Genomic DNA, 12,231 nt, shown 5'->3' on the forward strand with positions numbered 1-12,231 from the left:
CACACAGAATTTTTCCACTGCTGAATTCAGTTTAAATATAGCTGCTGTTTGACTTTAAGTGTCTTTGTCCTTTAAGTCACTCATTCACCCTTTCATCACTTCATGAAACATCACTCATGTTTTCATGTACCTGCTTATTTATGTGAACCAATAGGCCTTATTTCACTTATTCATTCATACATTCATTCATTTATACTCTAAGCCTTCCACTTCGACCCATTCATCCATTCACTCGTTTGTCCATTCACCACTTTATGAGGTTTTTCTAAATACTTAATTTTAACTTTTCTTTCATTCATTCATTCAGTGTTTGCCAATGTTTGTAACATTTTTTCTAAATGCTTCAGTTTAACTCATTCATTCAGTCATTTTTATTCAGTCATTCATTCATTATGTCAGTTATTGATTGAACATGTTAATAGGCATTTATAACTTTCCATTCATTAAGTTATTCATTCATTTGTTGGTTTGTTTATCAGTCATTTTCATTTCAACTTTAGGTTCGTTCATTCATTCATTCGTTCATTCATAAGTCATTTTGTAATCACTGACAAATCCATTCAGTCCGATGATTTGTCCATCATCCATCATCCTCCCTTCATCCGTCCATTTATCAACCATCCACCAATAATCCATCCATCTATCATCATCCACCCTTCATCCATCCATCCATCCACCACTCATCCATTCATAATCATCCGTCCACATTCCTCCTGTCATCAGTGATGAGTCCGTGTCTCATGCAGCTGTGGAGTTTGTGAGATAAATCAAAGGTTAGTGCTTCACTGTCACATGATGCTGCTGCTCAGCGTGAACGTGTGAATGGCTGCTGATGGAGATTGTTTGGAATGAACACGCTGGGCTGAAGTCCAACATCCTCTGGCTTCATCTTCTGCTCTACAAAAGGAGAGAGACACTTAGAGAGAGAGAGAGAGACACTTAGAGAGAGAGGATGACGTTAATAGCAGGAAGGTTTCCAGTGACCTCTCTTTATTCCTGCACACATTTGTGTCGTTCAGGTTTAGTTTCCACACTTTGGCTCTGGTTTTAATGTCAGAGTGGAGAAGTTTTTACATTTAAAACACATAATTAGCTTTGAGTGCAGCAGCGGCAGCAGCGACCACACATCTGAAAACTGTCCGGTCGCGTTATTTTACGCCAAACCGTTCAAAAGTGTTAGTTTAGTCGCAGCTGAATTAGCACTTTGTCAATTTAATGGCTAATTTTCCACATTGCATTACTCGTGCGAGTAAACACAACCTGCTGTAAGCTGTTTTTCTTGTAATCAAGAGGTTTGGACAGGAAGCTGTTGTGGCTGAAGCAAAGGCTCTTATTTTGAAAGCCAGAGTAAAAGGGGAAGTGAGGTGTGTTAGGGCAAAAATGTTAGCGTCTAAAAATAAACAGTCAAATTGCCGGCAGTTCTTCTTTGACTTCCTGTCCAAACCTCTTGACAACAATAGCTTACACTGCTAATACTCACCTGTGGCTAATGCTAGTGCTAACTCTGTTTATAATAATGCGCCCAAATTAGTATGTAGTCAACTTTGTTGCGTGCTTTATGCGAACATGAACGTTCCCATACATGTCCGATTAAACAAATGAAGCAGTAGAAGATGAGTGAGCGAGGCTAATAAAGCTACGTTGTTGTATTAGCATCATCTGCTCGTTTTGGTCAGTGTTTGTTAAAAGTTTAATTACAATTAGGCTAAATTTGAATTTTCCTCTCAGTTGTGTCAATTTAATGGCAAATGTTCACATTTTATTACTCACATCTGCAAATACTTTGTTTTGAGTTAAGTGTTTGAGTCAAGACGTTGTCAGAAGTTAGCATGTAGCCCAATTTTCTTGCTTACTTTCCAGCTTACCCCCCTGGGGCAGATACAGGTGGAATTTTTTACATTTTGGTAAGAAAAAAAATACATATTTTTCGTCATATTTACTTGTTAAACTTACTTAAAGGAAACAAGTAGCACAACTTCAGAAGTAGCTTTAAGTTCATTATGAATGCGTCACCTCACTTTAAATAGCTTTTATCAACACTAATGTTATTCAAAATGTTTTGAACCAATATTTCTATATAACAGTAGTGATTTTACAGTGTGATATGATAAAAATGTATGTATTAATGTGAGTTTCTGTCTTTTGAGTTAAAAATGGACGTCCTGTGACTGTCTGACTCGACAGTGACGACACGTTTTGTCTTTAGCTGTGGTGTTTGTATCAGGGCCGAGCTGGGAACCTGTCGGGTTGGCACTGAACCTCTCCTGGCCCTGATCGAGGGTTGGTTGGGGGGCAGGGAAACGTGGCCTCCTGCCAACACTTACGAGCCCAACCCCCCTACAGGCGGCTCTGCTCCCTCTAAAAACAACCAAACCCTCCCCAAAAACAGCCATTGTCTGCTGGCAGAAGGTGACATGAATACACTCCCAACTCCAGCAAGGATGGAGAATGTGTCGTTTGAGTCCATATGACTTTTAAACCAGGTTATATTTAAATTTACAGACCGTTTTATTTCTGTATAAAGGGTGAAAATGTGGAGTGGATGAGATTTGTCTCAAAATATACTTTTTATTTTTAAATTAATACTGAAAACCTGTGGAAAGACGCTAAAATACTGTAAGATTTACTGACTAGTGGCTTAAATGTCAGGATTTTAAGCTTGTTGGCCGTGTAATCGTCGCTACGTTAGCTGCTAGCAGCAGAACTTTGTTGTAAATCTCTAATTATACTCACAAATAGCAAAGCTAATGTTGAATTCACCTCAGTTTCAGTGTGTGTTGTGTGTAAAGAAGAAAAAAACATAGTTAAAACTAATGTTTTGTGTTGTCTGTATTTGTTAGCGAGGTGATTTAGCATTAGCTTGACGGATGGAGCTGTGTTGTGTTCAGTGGAAGACGCTTTGTGGCCGTTTTAGCAGAGTTTCCGCAACTGAAGCTAATTAGTGGTAATAAAGGGACATTCTGTACATTTTTTGTGAACTGCGTAATGAGAGGCAACCTTCATTCCAGCAAAATGAACACGCTTAACCTTAAATTCTCTTTCTTTCTCACTCACTTGTGTTTCAGAGAACGAGGGTTAATTCATTAAACAAAGGTTTGCTGCCGTCTCATACTCTATGCTACGAAATGTAAATACTTTTGTAGTTTATTCTATTTCTTAGAATCTTAATAGTCGATATCTTCTATATTGAACATTCGTAGATGTGGAAATTCACGTTTATTATTTATTACTTTATTTACTGTCTTTGCTGCTAGCTTATCTTAGCTTAACTTAGCTTAGCTCAGTCATGGTAAAAACGGTCAGTCTGTGTCTCCACAGAAACAAAAAGAGAGCCGTGCTGTGTGGTGGATTTTCATTGTTATTCCATTTGTTTATGTTTAAAAGTTACATACTACAGCTTTAAGTAGCGTGTTTGGTCAGTTGTCGTTGATGGGTGAACTTTTAAGCTCCTAAGCAATAGTCGATTTGAGCTGAAGATTCATTCTTAATCCTTCGCAGCTTTGATCGTACGTACGTGAGGATCTCCGGACCTCAGTTGTCATCGTCGTTCTCACCCCCCGTCCTCCGCCCGGTGTTTTTGTTGAGGCGTCACCGGCGAGTTTCACACTGTAATTGACTCGACAGTCACTTTAAAGCTCAGTAATCACACGTCAGGAGCGTGTTTACACCTGTCAGACAAACTCATTACAACAAACTATTGACATCCACACGCCTGAAACAATCCATGTTTTTATAAAGCTAATCTGACATGAGCTGCTTCTTTTTTTTAAAACCCACAGATTTCCTTTATTTATATTTATGAGAATTGTCCTTACATACATGAGCTGAATCATCATTCATTTCATGTTGTGTGTGGGGATTTCTGTGGCTGCACAGCTGCTGTGAGGATCACCTGAACCTCCATAACCACAGGAGAACCAGCCTCATGGGTCGTATAATATACAGCTGCACACACACACACACACACACGTGATATCTAAAGCCATCTAAAGGGACATTCTGTCTACATAAGCAGAAAATACCACATCTATAGGATGAAGGAAGATGATGGTCCTCTCTCTCTCTCTCATTAGCACTTTATGTCTATATGTTACTGTCGCACCTCTCGTAGCCACAATATACAGTGTACATCTTTCTTTCTGACACTTTTTAATTGTTTTTCAGCACTTACACCTGCTTTACTTTGTATATCTGTACATCACACACACAAACGCGAGCGTGCGCCTGTCATCTTTTTATCAGCGCGCAGATCAGCAGGTTAGACGCCACAGCTGAGGCAGCGGTGGACAGCGATGAATGCGAGGTTCAGTCCGTCAGTGAGAAATTGCTGAATCTTTTTTTTTCCTCCGGGCATCAAACAAACGTGTGACTTTCATAAACATTCACGTGTCGTTTATCATTTAAAGCTGCGGCGCTGCTACACCGCGCTGAGCTCATCTCCCACTCTGCTCTTCATCCGTCCTTAATAAGCTGAACTGCACCTTTAAACTGAGTCTGAGTGCTCCTCACACACACACACACTGTAAATGATGAACTCTCACAATCCAGTTTCCTCTGATTCATCAAAGTTTGTCCACTTAATTGTTAAGACACGCCCCCAAACGCAGACTGGCCAATCACAATGTAGCACAAACTCCCATCATGTCTGACACGTTCACGGTGGCGCTTCATTGATTCCAATACAAAAAAAAGTTTTTTGCTTGTTTTGTACTTTGTTTTCTTTCAAAACCCATGCAAGTTTCCATGGTTACCATCTTCCTCTTTGCCTCTTTTGATCCAAACGAGATTGTGCAAACCCAACCGGACAGGAAAGTGTACAATAAGCCTGGAAACTGACGTTTGTAAACCGTTCACTCTCCCGCACCAAATCCCATTGGGAAAACCAGCGATTTCAGCTCACAATGGACACGGAAGCTGCTGCTCTGATGCTGCCCCGTGTGGTCACTTTGTGTCACTGCGGTGAATCCGGATGAAGGATTTCTAGCAGCCCGAAGTCACAAAAATAACACATTTGAATTTATCGACAGAGGCAGCAGTGGATCAACGACTCCATGTGTGCTGCGCTGTAAAATCGCTGATTTTCTCTATGGGGTTTGGTGCGGGAGAGGGCGGGGCCAAGTAGTGAATCAATAGGCTTGTCTGAAACGGACAGCAGTGAAATTATGAAGTGGATTCAATTTCTTTAGAAAGAAGGAGTTGAAGTAATGTTGGTTTAAAAAAAGTAATTTTAAATAATGGTAATGTGTGTGTGTGTGTGACATCCAGCTGCCGGTTGCTCTCAGGAGACTCAGCCATCATTCAGTCTCATCTGTCGGCCGCACAGATCGACACTTTATTTTGTTTTAACTATTGATCGCAAACACACACACACCAACACACACACACACATGTTGGACATTCATGACTTGAGGGGACATTGCATTGACTTACATTCATTTCCTGGAGACTTACTCTGACCTTAACCACAATTACTACTGGCCTAATCCTAACCCTAATCCCAACCCTAATCCTAACCTCAACCTCACCTTAAAACATGTCTTCACCTTATAATGTAGTCATTTACATTGTGGGGACAAGTCCCCATAATGTGACTGTGTTAGGTCCCCACAACTTTAGTTATACCTGCACGCACACACACACACACAGAGGCTGCTGTCAGAGCTGTTGTATGAACGTGTGTGTGTGTGTGTGTGTGTGTGTGTGTGTGTGTGTGTACAACAGCTGCTAACAGACAGAGAACAGAACTGAGCTGTCACTGCTTCTACTACTGACCTCTCTCACACACACACACATTATGGGTTTTATATCTTAGTGAGGACACAACACAGACATAATGCATTCCTTAGCCCCTTACCTTAACCTTAACTTTACCCTTAACCTTAACCTTCAGTGCAATACCTCACACAGCCACAGAAAAAAAAACCCTGAACTGTGCCTTTAACTGGCAGGAAAATGGCCGACATTGGGAAAAAAATCTTAATTATTGCTGAGTCATGCTGTTGATTAGCATGTTTTGTGTGTGTGTGTGTGTGTGTTGTACTGTTGTTTTTCACCTGTGTGTGTATGTGAGTGTGTGTGCGTGTGTGTGTGTGTGTGTGTCACATGAGTAAAGTGAAGCATGATGGGAATGATCAGTTCAAGATGACATCGTGGGGGAAGTCTATTCTTCATTCTTTCTTTCATCTCCACATATAAATCTGTCTCTCTGTCCATCATTCACTCATTTCCTGTCTCCTCCTCTGTTCTCTCGCCTTCATTCCTCTCTCCTTCATCGGATCCCTCTCTCCTTCATCCCTCTTTCCTTCATTCCTCTCTCCTTCATCCCTCTGTCCTTCATCTGATCTCTTTCTCCTTCATCCCTCTTTCCTTCATCCCTCTCTCCTTCATCCCTCTTTCCTTCATTCCTCTCTCCTTCATCCTCTCTCCTTCGGATCCGCTCTCCTTCATCCCTCTTTCCTTCATTCCTCTCTCCTTCATCCCTCTCTCCTTCATCAGATCCCGCTCTCCTTCATCCTCTTTCCTTCATTCCTCTCTCCTTCATCCCTCTCTCCTTCATCGGATCCGCTCTCCTTCATCCCTCTTCCTTCATTCCTCTCTCCTTCATCCCTCTCTCCTTCATCAGATCCCTCTCTCCTTCATCCCTCTCTCCTTCTTGGATCCCTCTCTCCTTCATCGGATCCCTCTCTCCTTCATCGGATCCCTCTCTCCTTCATTCCTCTCTCTTCTTCTGTTGTTTCCTTCTGCATTTGATTCATTTCCTCTCCTCAGTCTCATCCTTTTGATTATTTTCCTAGTGAGTCCTTCCCTCACCACCCCTGTCCATTCTTCCTTCTTGTCTTCCTTCATACCTTCTCTCCATGCTTTCTTCCTTCCTTCCTTCCTTCTTTCCTTTCCTCACTCCTGCCGTCCATCATTCTACCTACCTTTATTACCTCCCTTCCTACTTTCCCATTCTTCCTCTATTCATTCGTCTTCCCTCCCTTACTTACTTTGTCCATCCTTTCCTCCTTACCTCCGTCCTCTCTCTCTCTCTTCCTCACTCTTCTTTCTTTCGTTCCCTCATCCTCCAACTTTTCCTCTCCTCCTTCCGCCTGGACTTTTATCCCCTCCCTCCCTTCCTTCTTCCCTTCCATCCTCTCCCCCACTGTCCCTCGCTCCCTTGTCTCCTCACTTTGAGTTTCATCATCCATCCTTCCCTCGCTCCCTTGTCTCCTCACTTTGAGTTTCATCATCCATCCTTCCTTGCTTCCTGCCTTTCTCCCCTTTCCTCCATCAGAGGCACAGTTTCCTCCCTCCCCTCCCTCCCTCCTCTCTCGTGTGTGTGTGTGTGTGTGTGTGTGTGTGTGTGTGGAGGAAGCTGGCAGATACAGTGAGGTGTAATGTGCTGTCTGATTTCTCTCTAAGTGTTCTTAAATGATCGCTATTTATTTGTCAAGCCAAGCTTGAACGCTAATTAAGGAAAAATGCTTTGAACTGCTGTGTGTGTGTGTGTGTGTGTGTGTGTGTGTGTGTGTGTGTGTGTGTGTGTGTAGCTGTTAGAAGATGGAGGAAGTGTCATTTGGGTAGTCGATCCCTGGCTGCTCGGTGTGTGTGTGTGTGTGTGTGTCCCTGTGGTTTTCTTGCACTGACATCATTTAAGCACACACACACACACACACACACACACACACACACACACAGGGAGCAGGTGTTTCACGGGCTCGTGTGCTCGTGTCAATGGCGTCTTTGTTTGTGTGTTTGTGTTCTCACGGCCGTTGCTGGATGCTGATTGGCCGCCTCGCTCTCCAACTCTGATAGTGTGGTGCGTTCGAGTGTAACCTCTTATCACAACACACAAGAAGACTCCGCAGCCATGTTTGTGCACGCTTTCAGTCACTCGTCGGGGAATCGAACCCCTGACCCTGGCGGTGCAGTGGCCCCCACATTGTGTCATCTATCAATTAATCTGTCAATTAGTGGTTTGATTAGTAAAATATCAACAGATTGTGAGAAATTGTGTTTCCTCATAATGATTTTCCTCTCAAAGAAAGCAGAACATGGTTTTTAGCTCACAGGTGTTCAGGGCCTGCCCGTGTGCTGCTGCTGCGTTTGTTGAGTTTATGTTACAGAGAAAAACCGGATTAAAGTTTAACAAACGCCAAACTCACAAAAGAACACATGTGAAGTCTGACTGACAACTCTGTGTGGTGTCGACCTACAATCAGCACTTTCCTCTGTGGGATTTGGTGCGGGAGAGTGAGCGCTCTGCAAACTTCAGTTTCCAGTGAAATAAAGCCGATTCTTACAGTACTTATAATAATAACAATAATATGTGTATAAATGCATCACTAATTAGGGATATGTGTGTGTGTGTGTGTGTGTGTTCAGCTTCTGTGATTCCAGTTTAATTCAGTGTCTCTGCTGGTTTCACTGTTTCAGGTAGCAACAGCCTCAGGGCCTCACTCCTGAGGGTGTGTGTGTGTGTGTGTGTGTGTGTTAGTGTGTGTGTGTGTGTGTGCACATGCGTGTGTGTCAGCTGGAGTGAAGCTGGCATACAGGTGCGCCGCTGCCTCGCCAGCACTTCCTGGTAATTAATGACTTCTTCCTGCCTCGCCCTCCCCCCCGCCCCTCCCTCTCTCCCCCCCTCTCTCTCCCTCTCTCTCATATTTGCGATGGTGTAAATTAACGACACGTGAGTATTTCAGCGTCTCACTCACTCGATGACAGAAGCTCCAGGATCAACTTTATTCACTTTGACGTTATGACAGGATGTGGTTAGCTTAGCTTAGCAGAATTTTTTTAAAGGAAACAGAGGTAAACAATTAGCTGAGCTAATCATTAGGACCAGAATATAAGGGGGGGAAACAGATAGCTTAGCTTAGCTTAGCTTAGCAAAAAGCCTGGAAATATGAGGGAGCAGCTAATGTATAACTGATGTCTTATAAACACGTGACAAAATGTGGCATTCTAAAAAAACAACAACAAAACAGGAAAAACAAATGAACCTAGCATATATGAAGGCTCAGCATATCTTTATTTAAAAAGAGAATAAATAAGAAAATAAACTGTTAGCTTAGCTTAGCAAAGGACCAGAATCAAAGGGAAACATTTAGGATAGCTTAGCAAAAAAAACTACAATTAGCAACAATTCTGGAAACAGGAGGAACCGTTAGCTTAGCTTAACCCGAAGAATAGAATTTGTTTTTTCACTTTTGCTCTTTTTTTTTTACATCAGTCTGAGTCAACTCTCTCTTTCTGTCTCTCTCTCTCTGTCTCCCTCTCTCTGTCTCCCTCTCTTTCTGTCTCCCTCTCTCTCTCTCTCTCTCTCTCTCTCCCTCTCTCTCTGTCTCCTCTCTGTCTCTCTCTCTCTCTCCCTCTCTTTCTGTCTCCCTCTGTCTCTCTCTCTCTCCCTCTGTCTCTCCCTCTCTCTCCCTCTCTCCCTCTCTGGTAATCTATCTTAGTTAATACAGTCTCTGTGAGCAGCTGGGTTCCGAGGCAGAGTCAGCTCTGAGAAACAGACCTCTGTGTGTGTCTGTGTGTGTGTGTGTGTGTGTGTGTGTGTGTCTCCCCCTCTCTCTCTCACACACACACACACACACACACACACACACAGACATGACTATCATCGAGGCTGGAGTTTCACTTCTGTGACGATGAAAACAAAATGTTCCCCTGGATCCGTGCAGAGCAGAGCAGAGCAGTGCATTGTGGGTAAATGTAGGTCACAGTGGTCGCGTGTCTGTCCCCCCTCTGAACAACAGGTCGCACTCTGGACACAGAAATCCTGTTGATGTGATCAAAACCAAGTTTGTTTTGAATGACGAATCGGGGCGTGAGTACAACCTGGAACTTCAAACTTATGCTATTATTTTATATTTCTTCAGAATAAAAGCTTTGAATGATTCGATAAGATCATTTGATTCTTTTAAATCAACTCTGGGGCCACATACTGATTGCCGGTTGGCTCAGTTTTGGCCCACGAGCCACCAGTTGAACAGAATTAAAATGCTTAAAAAAAAATAAAAAATAAAGCAAATTCTATTCAGATACTGTTGCCCCAAAAAATGGATGTTCAATCCAAAATGGCCGACTTCCTGTTGTGTTTGGATCATGGTCATAATGGAATTTTTTCTTCAACCCGACCTCCTACACACGTGTACTGATTTTCGTGCATCCGGAATTTGCCCCTCCCACGTGCAGTTTTTGTCGCACGTGGGGCATGAAACGTGATGAATTGCAAGGGTGCGGTGCGGTGGCTCAGTGGTTAAGATCCGTACCCTGTGTGCCAAGGTGATGGGTGAGGGTTAGTGCACTCGGACCCTGATAAGTAAAATACAACTGAAAGAAAAACTCAAAATATGAAATAAAACAACAAAAAAAACAGATAAAGTCGTCAATTCCTTTTCATCATAAAGTTAAACATGTGACTGAGACGGCAGAAGACAGACAGACAGACAGACAGACAGACATAGACGCTGGCTGTGTTATGTCTCCAGCCTCTGGCTCATCCAGTTGCCGGGGCGACCGCCCGGCGCTGGCTCGATGCTCGAAAGTGCTGGACGAGAAAAAAAAAAAACAGAGAAAGAAGAAGAGAAAGAAAAAAGCGCCACAATCAATGAGAGCCTTTTGTTTTAGTGGGAACCCCCCTTTACCCCACACACACACACACACACACACACACACACACTGAGGACTGACTTTAGTTAAGACAAGCCCTCTTTTGTCTTAAGCAGCAGAAAGGCTCACAGACTCAGGCCTGGCCCTGTAATTGGTCCACTTAGACCCTGTTTAGCATGAGAAAGGCCGTCCCTGGCCTGACACTGCCAAGCTAACTCTTGTTTGGAGCCACAGAGACGATGATCTGAATTCAGATTAGACTCCGCCCCCTGCCCCCCACAATCTCCTCCCCCTCCCTCTGCTTTAAATACACTAATTACTTAACGAGAAAGCTGTGTGTGTGTGAGTCTATTTAAAGTATGGGGGGGGTGAGAGGGTGAGGATATGTGAGGGTGAGAGGGTTTTTTTGACCTCCTCCCTCCTGTCTAACTTTTTGTGCCACTTGAAAAAAAGGCTTCCTCCTCTTCCTCTCCTGCTGCATGCTTCGCTCCGTCTCCTCCTCTCCTTCTTCGTCTCCTTCTTCTGCTTCTTCTCCTTCTTCTGCTTCTTCTCCTTCTTCTTCTTCTTCTCCTCCTTCTTCTGCTTCTTCTTCTTGTGTCGCAGTTGCGTCACTTGTTGCTCGACGCGTCGCTGAACTTTAACTAACGCAGGACAACGTGAGAGCGATTTAATCCAGTTTGAGTCAGAGAGATAAAGAGAGGGAAGAATCAGAGAGGAAGAGGAGGAGGAGGAGAAGAAGAGAAGTTTAGATCACTGAGCAGCATGAGGTAAAGACCTTCATCATCATCTTCACCATCACTGGGGTTTGGTGTTGTTGGAGAAAGTCAAATGGATGAATTTATTTATTTATTTATTTATTGTAAGTCGTCGTGTTTGTCGCTGATAAAAAACAGAAAATAGTTTTAAATTCTGTTCTGTGAAGACGATGTTTTTACTGTGGTTTGAATGAACTTTATACTATACTATGTTATTAAGTTAATTATTTTTATCATCCATCCATCACCAGTTCATTCATCATCCATCTATCTGAGGTAATCTGATTTTATGAAGTTGTTCATTTTTAGTTTGAATGAACTTCATGTTAATTATTCAAACGTCAGCATTTCAGGGTTTTAAAGTCATTTTACCAAACACCATCAGTCACCTTCACACCAGTGTCCTGATCATCAATAATCTATAATAATCTATAATAATCCATGATAATCCATAATAATCTATAATAATCCATAATAATCCACAATAATCCATAATAATCTAGAATAATCCATGATAATACATAATAATCCATAATAATCTATAATAATCCATGATAATACATAATAATCCATAACAACATTTGTGAAGATTTGTATGTCTTTTTCAGATAAAACCTCTGACAACATTAAAATGATCTTTCGTTTTCATTTAAAACTTAAAAACAAACCAAAGTAAATGTTAGAATAGAAATGAACTCTATGTTTCAACATATTTATAATCTGTTCAAGTGAAATTAGTCATCAACGTATGACATGAAACGTGTGTATGTTTAAGTCTGACACCTGTGTGTGTGTGTGTGTGTGTGTGCTGTGTGTGTGTGTGTGTGTGTGTGTGTGTGTAGGCAGCATGTGTGTGTATGTGTGTGTCCTGTTATTTTCT

At 42.3% G+C, this 12,231-nt stretch overlaps 1 protein-coding gene across 6 annotated transcripts in view; it reads left to right on the forward strand.

The window, feature by feature from the left end:
- LOC122787108 (transcription factor 4-like) overlaps positions 1 to 12,231 on the forward strand; it is a 159,714-nt gene that overhangs the window by 66,191 nt on the left and 81,292 nt on the right. The gene's annotated exons all lie outside the window — the stretch shown is intronic.

This window comes from Solea senegalensis, linkage group LG21 (assembly GCF_019176455.1).
Source record: "Solea senegalensis isolate Sse05_10M linkage group LG21, IFAPA_SoseM_1, whole genome shotgun sequence".
NCBI classification, from domain to species: Eukaryota; Metazoa; Chordata; class Actinopteri; order Pleuronectiformes; family Soleidae; genus Solea; species Solea senegalensis.